This window comes from Rana temporaria, chromosome 5 (assembly GCF_905171775.1).
Source record: "Rana temporaria chromosome 5, aRanTem1.1, whole genome shotgun sequence".
NCBI lineage: Eukaryota > Metazoa > Chordata > Amphibia > Anura > Ranidae > Rana > Rana temporaria.
Genome location: NC_053493.1, coordinates 306300993 through 306310040, shown reverse-complemented (window position 1 = coordinate 306310040; position 9048 = coordinate 306300993). Strand labels below are relative to the sequence as shown.

Below are 9048 nucleotides of genomic sequence, written 5' to 3'. Positions count from 1 at the left end.
CCGTGCGCGTGCCCGGTGGGCGCGATTGCCGCCGGGCACACGCGATTGCTCATTACAGAGCAGGGACCGGGAGCTGTGTGTGTAAACACAGAGCTCCTGGTCCTGTCAGGAAGAGAAATGCTGATCTTCTGTTCATACAATGTTCAGTCATTTCCCCTACAGTTAGAACACACCCAGGGAACATACTTAACCCCTTCCATGCCCCCTAGTGTTAACCCCTTCACTAGTAAAAAAAAAATATTAATAAAAATGCCATAAAAATACCCCCTATTTTGTAAACGCTATAACTTTTGCGCAAACCAATCAATAAACACTTATTGCTATTTTTTTTAAGAAAAATATGTAGAAGAATACGTATCGACCTAAACTGAGGAAAAAAAATGTTTTTTATATATTTTTGGGGGATATTTATTATAGCAAATAGTAAAAAATATTATTTTTTAAAAAAAATTGTCGCTCTATTTTTGTTTATAGCGCAAAAACTAAAAACTGCAGAGTATAGAAAAGAGAAACAAGTGCGGGACTTTAAATGAAGCATGTGCGGGAAACTGTTTACAATAAATGGGGGGAATGAATCAAAGATAATAAATCTGGAATAGGTTTAAATATTTTATTACTTTCACATAATGCACCGTCCATGACTATATTGCACTATTGAAGAAATAGATAAACATATATGTTTCACAGATTAGTTGGGGGACAAGGTACGTGGGCAGTGACCCAAATATATAAATGCAATGAGTACATCGAGCTGTACTATATTATTGAGACATAAAATAGATATCACATATTAAAATGGAAATTACATCGCATGACACTGCAGTGATAATACATTAATGCATGAGGTATAGAGCTCTACGCGTTTCGCGACTGTTGGTCGCTCATCAGGAGCAGGCATGCATTACATTGGTTATCTGGAACGACATAAGCACATAGCTGGTTAAACGGGGCATCCAACATTTGTGGGGGCTGAGGACTCATCAAAAAGCCCCAGATGGTACTCACCAGGTTGCCGATTGCCGCTGGCACTAGAGTGAAGCTCCGGATGGACCCCAGGATTGGGGTGGTCACTGCCGGGGACTAGGGCTGGAGAATGAGGGGTGCAGGGCCCGTCAGGAGAGCGCACCCAGGTGGCACAGGCATGAGGCATGGTGTATTGAATGCACTGTGGTCGGTAAGGAATGATGGCTGTATTGGAAATAAATGAAGAATGTATTATGTTTGAATGGGATATGGAGATATGATGAAAAGGAAAAGGGGGGAAGGGGGGAGGAAAACAAGCAAAGGAGAAGGAAAAAAGAAAAAAGAAAAGGAAAGAGAGAAAAAAAAAAAGGAGAAAAAACAGGGATGGGGAAGAAAGACAAAGAGAAATGGGAATATAAAGATAGTAAAGTGAGGTGAAGGTACTGGGTGTGGTGAGGTATAGGAGAGAGGAAGAGGATCACCTGTGAGTTCCGAGTGTGCTGCATGGAGTGATGACATGTGAAGAGCCAAATGCCTGTACCTGCCATAGGTTACACCCTCTTATAGGGACCACCCCCCAATGTTACCCGCACAGAGACACGCATACGAGGGGGAGGAGAAGGGAGGCGTCTGCATTGGTGCGGGGTAACCGCCCAATGATGCGGCGCCGTTTGACTCCTGTAACCCCTCGTGGATGGCCAAGGGTGTTGGCATCTCCGGCCCCCTGTGGGTTGTGGTCCTATCCGGGGGCAGCAACACTCACTGCACACGCTCTCCGTCCTGTGCTCCGAAGACGCACGGACGGATGGGCGGGCAGTGCGTGTCGATGTCACGCCTCCATCACCTGACACAGAACTAGGTCTCCGTGCGGTGTATTGGTATACCATCCACGAGGGGTTACAGGAGTCAAACGGCGCCGCATCATTGGGCGGTTACCCCGCACCAATGCAGACGCCTCCCTTCTCCTCCCCCTCGTATGCGTGTCTCTGGGCGGGTAACATTGGGGGGGTGGTCCCTATAAGAGGGTGTAACCTATGGCAGGTACAGGCATTTGGCTCTTCACATGTCATCACTCCATGCAGCACACTCGGAACTCACAGGTGATCCTCTTCCTCTCTCCTATACCTCACCACACCCAGTACCTTCACCTCACTTTACTATCTTTATATTCCCATTTCTCTTTGTCTTTGTCTTTCTTCCACATCTCTGATGTGGAATTTCTGATTAGAAGTGGATTTTTTTTTACAAGTGGAAGAGTTAAAAACCAGGAGTTGCTTTTAGCTGCTTTTTAACTGTTTCTGCTGCAAGTGTTCAATTGTTTGTCTTTTTTTCTCTGACACTTTTTAAACAGCTTTTTTCTTTTCTTTTTTTCCTTTTTGCTAATTAAGGGGAGTGTTTAATTGTTAACAGGGGAGTGTCTAATTGTTAACAGGTGAGTATATAAGTGTCTGTAAAAACTCCATAAGAGCTGGCTCCTTGCTAAGAGTGGATCTGATGTGGAATTTCTGATTAGAAGTGGAATTTTTTTTACAAGTGGAAGAGTTAAAAACCAGGAGTTGCTTTTAGCTGCTTTTTAACTGTTTCTGCTGCAAGTGTTCAATTGTTTGTCTTTTTTTCTCTGACACTTTTTAAACAGCTTTTTTCTTTTCTTTTTTTCCTTTTTGCTAATTAAGGGGAGTGTTTAATTGTTAACAGGGGAGTGTCTAATTGTTAACAGGTGAGTATATAAGTGTCTGTAAAAACTCCATAAGAGCTGGCTCCTTGCTAAGAGTGGATCTGATGTGGAATTTCTGATTAGAAGTGGAATTTTTTTTACAAGTGGAAGAGTTAAAAACCAGGAGTTGCTTTTAGCTGCTTTTTAACTGTTTCTGCTGCAAGTGTTCAATTGTTTGTCTTTTTTTCTCTGACACTTTTTAAACAGCTTTTTGCTTTTCTTTTTTTCCTTTTTGCTAATTAAGGGGAGTGTTTAATTGTTAACAGGGGAGTGTCTAATTGTTAACAGGTGAGTATATAAGTGTCTGTAAAAACTCCATAAGAGCTGGCTCCTTGCTAAGAGTGGATCTGATGTGGAATTTCTGATTAGAAGTGGAATTTTTTTTACAAGTGGAAGAGTTAAAAACCAGGAGTTGCTTTTAGCTGCTTTTTAACTGTTTCTGCTGCAAGTGTTCAATTGTTTGTCTTTTTTTCTCTGACACTTTTTAAACAGCTTTTTTCTTTTCTTTTTTTCCTTTTTGCTAATTAAGGGGAGTGTTTAATTGTTAACAGGGGAGTGTCTAATTGTTAACAGGTGAGTATATAAGTGTCTGTAAAAACTCCATAAGAGCTGGCTCCTTGCTAAGAGTGGATCTGATGTGGAATTTCTGATTAGAAGTGGAATTTTTTTTACAAGTGGAAGAGTTAAAAACCAGGAGTTGCTTTTAGCTGCTTTTTAACTGTTTCTGCTGCAAGTGTTCAATTGTTTGTCTTTTTTTTCTCTGACACTTTTTAAACAGCTTTTTTCTTTTCTTTTTTTCCTTTTTGCTAATTAAGGGGAGTGTTTAATTGTTAACAGGGGAGTGTCTAATTGTTAACAGGTGAGTATATAAGTGTCTGTAAAAACTCCATAAGAGCTGGCTCCTTGCTAAGAGTGGATCTGATGTGGAATTTCTGATTAGAAGTGGAATTTTTTTTACAAGTGGAAGAGTTAAAAACCAGGAGTTTAAAACAGAGTTAAGACAGGAGTCTTCTAAAACTGTAAGTATCATCTTATTCTTCATACAAGTAATTATATTGTAACTGGGAAATGAGTGCTAGCAGGGTTGAAGGTTTTGCTCAGTGCACAGCGTGTCACATGTATGCAAAATTGGTGCAACAGCTCCAAGATGGATACCGCTGTGACAGATGTGAGCAGGTTGCCCTTCTGGAAGCTCGTATTAGAGATCTGGAGGAGCAAGTTGCAACACTGGGTAGAAATAACAACCTTGAAAGGGGTCCTCTGCTCGCTGAGCAAGTGGTCAGTAAGGTTGATGTGGAGGGTGGAGGGGCAAGTCAGGATTATCAGATAGGGAGATGGGTTAATGCAGTTAGAGGGAGTGGAAGGGGCGTGAAGAAAGGGAAGGCCAGTCCTGTATTTGTGCATCAAAACAAATTTGCCAAGTTGGGTGATGATGTGGAGGTGGCAAACACAGAGGTGGCAGCCCTAGATGTTACTGCTACCCCTAACAGCCGGGAGAGCAACCCATCTAGTAGAGGTGGGGAGGGGAGTGCAGGTAGGCCTAGACAGTTGGTGGTAATAGGGGATTCTATAATCAGAAGGACTGATAGAATAATTTGTCGCCAGGATCGCTTCAACCGAATGGTTTGCTGTCTCCCTGGTGCCAGGGTTCGGCATGTGGTGGACCGGGTGGATAAATTACTGGGAGGGGCTGGGCATGACCCAGCTGTCTTGGTCCACGTTGGAACCAATGACAGTATACATGGAAGGTGGAGGCTCCTTAAGAATCAATTTAAAGAACTAGGCTGCAAGATGAAGGGAAGGACCTCCAAGGTGATATTCTCTGAAATATTGCCTGTGCCATGCGCAACACAGGAAAGGCAGGGGGAGATTAGAGAGCTGAATGCATGGCTAAAGACCTGGTGTAGGAAGGAGGGATTTGGGTTTCTAGAGCACTGGGCTGACTTTTCATTGGGGTGCAACCTATATGCTAAAGACGGTTTGCACTTGAATGGAAGGGGGTCTGCTGTGCTGGGGGAGAGGTTTATGGGAATGCTGGAGGAGTATTTAAACTAGGATTGAGGGGGGAGGGTGAATTAGAATTACATCGAGCAGACAGGTCAGTTAGTGGTCAGACATTAATGGAGAGTGGAATGGGGATAGATGGGGGAAGGGTTATGGCAGGTGACAAGAAAGTTCCCATGTTGCAAACAGCCATTGGAAATAATAGTGCCATTTGTACTACTATAAATTATATGAAAAACACCAGAGAAAAAAAATGTAACAATACATTTAAGTGTTTGTTCACCAATGCCAGAAGTCTGCCAAGCAAAACAGGTGAGCTGGAAGCTCTGGTGCATGAGGAGAGCTATGATGTAATCGGTATTGCTGAAACTTGGCTTCAATCCTCACATGACTGGGCTATTAATATTCCTGGCTATGCTCTCTTTCGGAAAGACAGGGTAAAAAGGAAAGGTGGAGGGGTCTGTCTCTATGTGAGAAGTGACCTCAAAGCAAGCGTGAAAGAGAACCTGGTTGATGGAGAGTGTGATGAGGCTGAAGCATTATGGGTGGAACTGCATACAGATGTGCGTAGTTCAAAATTAATCATTGGAGTTTGTTATAAACCACCCAATGTTAATGAGGAGGTGGAGACTCAGCTCCTTGCACAGATGGAAAGGGCTGCAAGGTCTGGGACGGTGATAATAATGGGGGATTTTAACTACCCAGAAATTGACTGGATTAATGGCACTTCTGGGACAGTTAAAGGACAAAAATTTAAAAACCTATTGCAGGACAATTTTATGGTGCAGTTTATTGAGGCCCCAACTAGGAATGATGCCCTGTTGGACCTGATAATCTCAAACCATGCAGAGCTTATTACTAATGTTCAGATAAAGGAACACCTGGGTAGCAGTGATCATAACATGATTTCATTTAATATTAACTATAAGCAAGAAATACATACAGGAAATATTAAAACACTAAATTTTAAGAGAGCAAATTTTCCAAGGATGAGGGCTGCTCTCCAGGACTTGGACTGGGAGGGACTATTGGCACAGCTGAACACAGAACAGAAATGGGAATTCTTCAAAAAGACTGTGTGGAACCTCACTGCAAAGTATGTTCCCATGGGCAATAAGTTTAAAAGGCTAAAAATAAAACCTATGTGGCTCACGGTCAAAGTTAAAAAAGCTATAAACAAAAAGAAAGCAGCTTTTAAAAAATATAAAAATGAAGGAACACTAGTGTTGTTTAAATGTTACAAAGAATATAACAGGATATGCAAAAAGGAAATCAAGGAAGCAAAAATTCAATACGAACGACAGATTGCAAAAGATAGTAGGACAAACCCCAAAAAATTCTTTAAATATATTAATAGTAAAAAGGTGAAGTCTGAGCATGTAGGCCCCTTACAAAATAATCTAGAGTGGGTGACTGCGGACAAAGAGAAGGCAAATTTATTAAATGTTTTCTTCAGCTCTGTGTATACAATGGAGCATGGGGGAGCTCATGTCCAAAATGGGGGTGGGAGTGACACAGCCTCAAATCCACAATGGCTCAAAAGTGATATGGTCCAGAAATATTTAGACAGAATAAAGGTGGATAAAGCACCTGGACCTGATGGCATCCATCCACGGATCCTAGGTGAGTTGAGCTCTGTCATTTCAAAGCCACTGTATCTAATATTTAGGGACTCATTAAAGACAGGAATAGTACCACTGGATTGGCGCAGGGCCAATGTGGTGCCCATATTTAAAAAGGGAACAAAGTCTTTACCAAGTAACTATAGACCTGTTAGTCTAACTTCTATAGTTGGGAAGATACTGGAACGTTTAATAAAAGACCACATGGATGAGTTCTTGCAGGAAAAAAACTATTTAAGCAGCAGACAACATGGATTCATGAAAGACAGAAGTTGTCAGACAAACCTGATTTCCTTTTATGAAGAGGTAAGTAAAACCCTGGACAGAGGCGTGGCTGTGGACGTGATATATTTGGATTTTGCAAAAGCGTTCGATACAGTTCCGCAAACACGGCTCATGTGTAAGGTAAGGACTACAGGATTGGATATATCAGTTTGTAAATGGATAGAAAATTGGCTGAAAGACAGAATTCAGAGAGTCGTGGTTAATGATTCTTACTCTGAATGGTCCAATGTTATCAGTGGTGTACCCCAAGGTTCAGTGCTGGGACCCTTACTTTTCAATATATTTATAAATGATATTGGGTCTGAGATCAAAAGTAACATTTCTGTCTTTGCAGATGACACCAAGCTATGCAGTGGAATAACGTCCTTGCAGGATGTCTCCAATTTACAAGCCGACCTCAATGCTCTGTCTAATTGGGCGACTAAGTGGCAGATGAGGTTTAATGTAGATAAATGTAAAGTTATGCACTTGGGGGCTAAGAATATGCATGCATCATACATACTAGGGGGAGTACAACTGGGGGGATCTGTAGTGGAGAAGGATCTGGGGGTTTTAGTTGATCATAAGCTCAATAATGGCATGCAATGCCAAGCTGCGGTTTCCAAAGCGAGCAAAGTCCTTTCTTGTATTAAGAGAGGTATGGACTCCAGAGACAGAGATATAATTTTGCCCCTGTACAAATCATTAGTAAGACCTCATCTGGAATATGCAGTTCAGTTTTGGGCACCAGTTCTCAAAAAGGACATCGGAGAACTGGAGAAAGTGCAGAGAAGGGCAACCAAACTGATAAGAGGCATGGAGGAGCTCAGCTATGAGGAAAGATTAGAGGAACTGAATTTATTCACTCTTGAGAAGAGGAGAATAAGGGGGGATATGATCAACATGTACAAATATATAAGAGGTCCATACAGTGAACTTGGTGTTGAGTTATTCACTTTACGGTCAACACTGAGGACAAGGGGGCACTCTTTACGTCTAGAGGAAAAGAGATTTCACCTCCAAATACGGAAAGGTTTCTTCACAGTAAGAGCTGTGAAAATGTGGAACAGACTCCCTCCAGAGGTGGTTCTGGCCAGCTCAGTAGATTGCTTTAAGAAAGGCCTGGATTCTTTCCTAAATGTACAGAATATAACTTGAGTATTAAGATTTGTAGGTAAAGTTGATCCAGGGTAAATCCGATTGCCTCTCGGGGGATCAGGAAGGAATTTTTTCCCCTGCTGTAGCAAATTGGATCATGCTCTGCTGGGGTTTTTTGCCTTCCTCTGGATCAACTGTGGGAATGGAGTTGGGTGTATAGGATTTTACTGTGTTTTTTATTTTTGTTTTTTTATTTTTTGTGGTTGAACTGGATGGACTTGTGTCTTTTTTCAACCTGACTAACTATGTAACTATCCCTGTTTTTTCTCCTTTTTTTTTTTTTCTCTCTTTCCTTTTCTTTTTTCTTTTTTCCTTCTCCTTTGCTTGTTTTCCTCCCCCCTTCCCCCCTTTTCCTTTTCATCATATCTCCATATCCCATTCAAACATAATACATTCTTCATTTATTTCCAATACAGCCATCATTCCTTACCGACCACAGTGCATTCAATACACCATGCCTCATGCCTGTGCCACCTGGGTGCGCTCTCCTGACGGGCCCTGCACCCCTCATTCTCCAGCCCTAGTCCCCGGCAGTGACCACCCCAATCCTGGGGTCCATCCGGAGCTTCACTCTAGTGCCAGCGGCAATCGGCAACCTGGTGAGTACCATCTGGGGCTTTTTGATGAGTCCTCAGCCCCCACAAATGTTGGATGCCCCGTTTAACCAGCTATGTGCTTATGTCGTTCCAGATAACCAATGTAATGCATGCCTGCTCCTGATGAGCGACCAATAGTCACGAAACGCGTAGAGCTCTATACCTCATGCATTAATGTATTATCACTGCAGTGTCATGCGATGTAATTTCCATTTTAATATGTGATATCTATTTTATGTCTCAATAATATAGTACAGCTCGCTGTACTCATTGCATTTATATATTTGGGTCACTGCCCACGTACCTTGTCCCCCAACTAATCTGTGAAACATATATGTTTATCTATTTCTTCAATAGTGCAATATAGTCATGGACGGTGCATTATGTGAAAGTAATAAAATATTTAAACCTATTCCAGATTTATTATCTTTGATTCATTCCCCCCATTTATTGTAAACTGTTTCCCGCACATGCTTCATTTAAAGTCCCGCACTTGTTTCTCTTTTCTATACCTAATTAGGGATGGAGGTAATTGACCCATTACCTCATTTAAAGTCCCAACCAACCCTCCCCCCGCCCACTTTATATAAAAACTGCAGAGGTGACCAAAAGAAAGCTCAATTTGTGGGGATATAAAGATGCCAATTTTGTTTGGGAGCCACTTCGCACGACCGTGCAATTGTCAGTTAAAGCGATGCAGTGCCGAATCGCAAAAAGTGCTCTGGTC

General features: G+C 42.0%; 2 long non-coding RNA genes across 2 annotated transcripts; one reads left to right on the top strand and one right to left on the bottom strand.

Moving 5' to 3' along the window:
• Positions 1–602: 602 nt before the first annotated feature.
• On the bottom strand, positions 603–1514 carry LOC120940942. Its single transcript, XR_005749493.1, has 3 exons — positions 1446–1514; positions 1006–1188; positions 603–914 (listed from the first exon to the last, which is right to left on the bottom strand). It is a non-coding gene; the product is annotated as an uncharacterized LOC120940942 (long non-coding RNA).
• Positions 1515–1839: 325 nt separating this feature from the next.
• Positions 1840–8838, top strand: LOC120940941. The gene is made up of 3 exons (XR_005749492.1): positions 1840–2063; positions 8142–8324; positions 8416–8838. It is a non-coding gene; the product is annotated as an uncharacterized LOC120940941 (long non-coding RNA).
• The last annotated feature ends 210 nt before the right edge of the window (positions 8839–9048 follow it).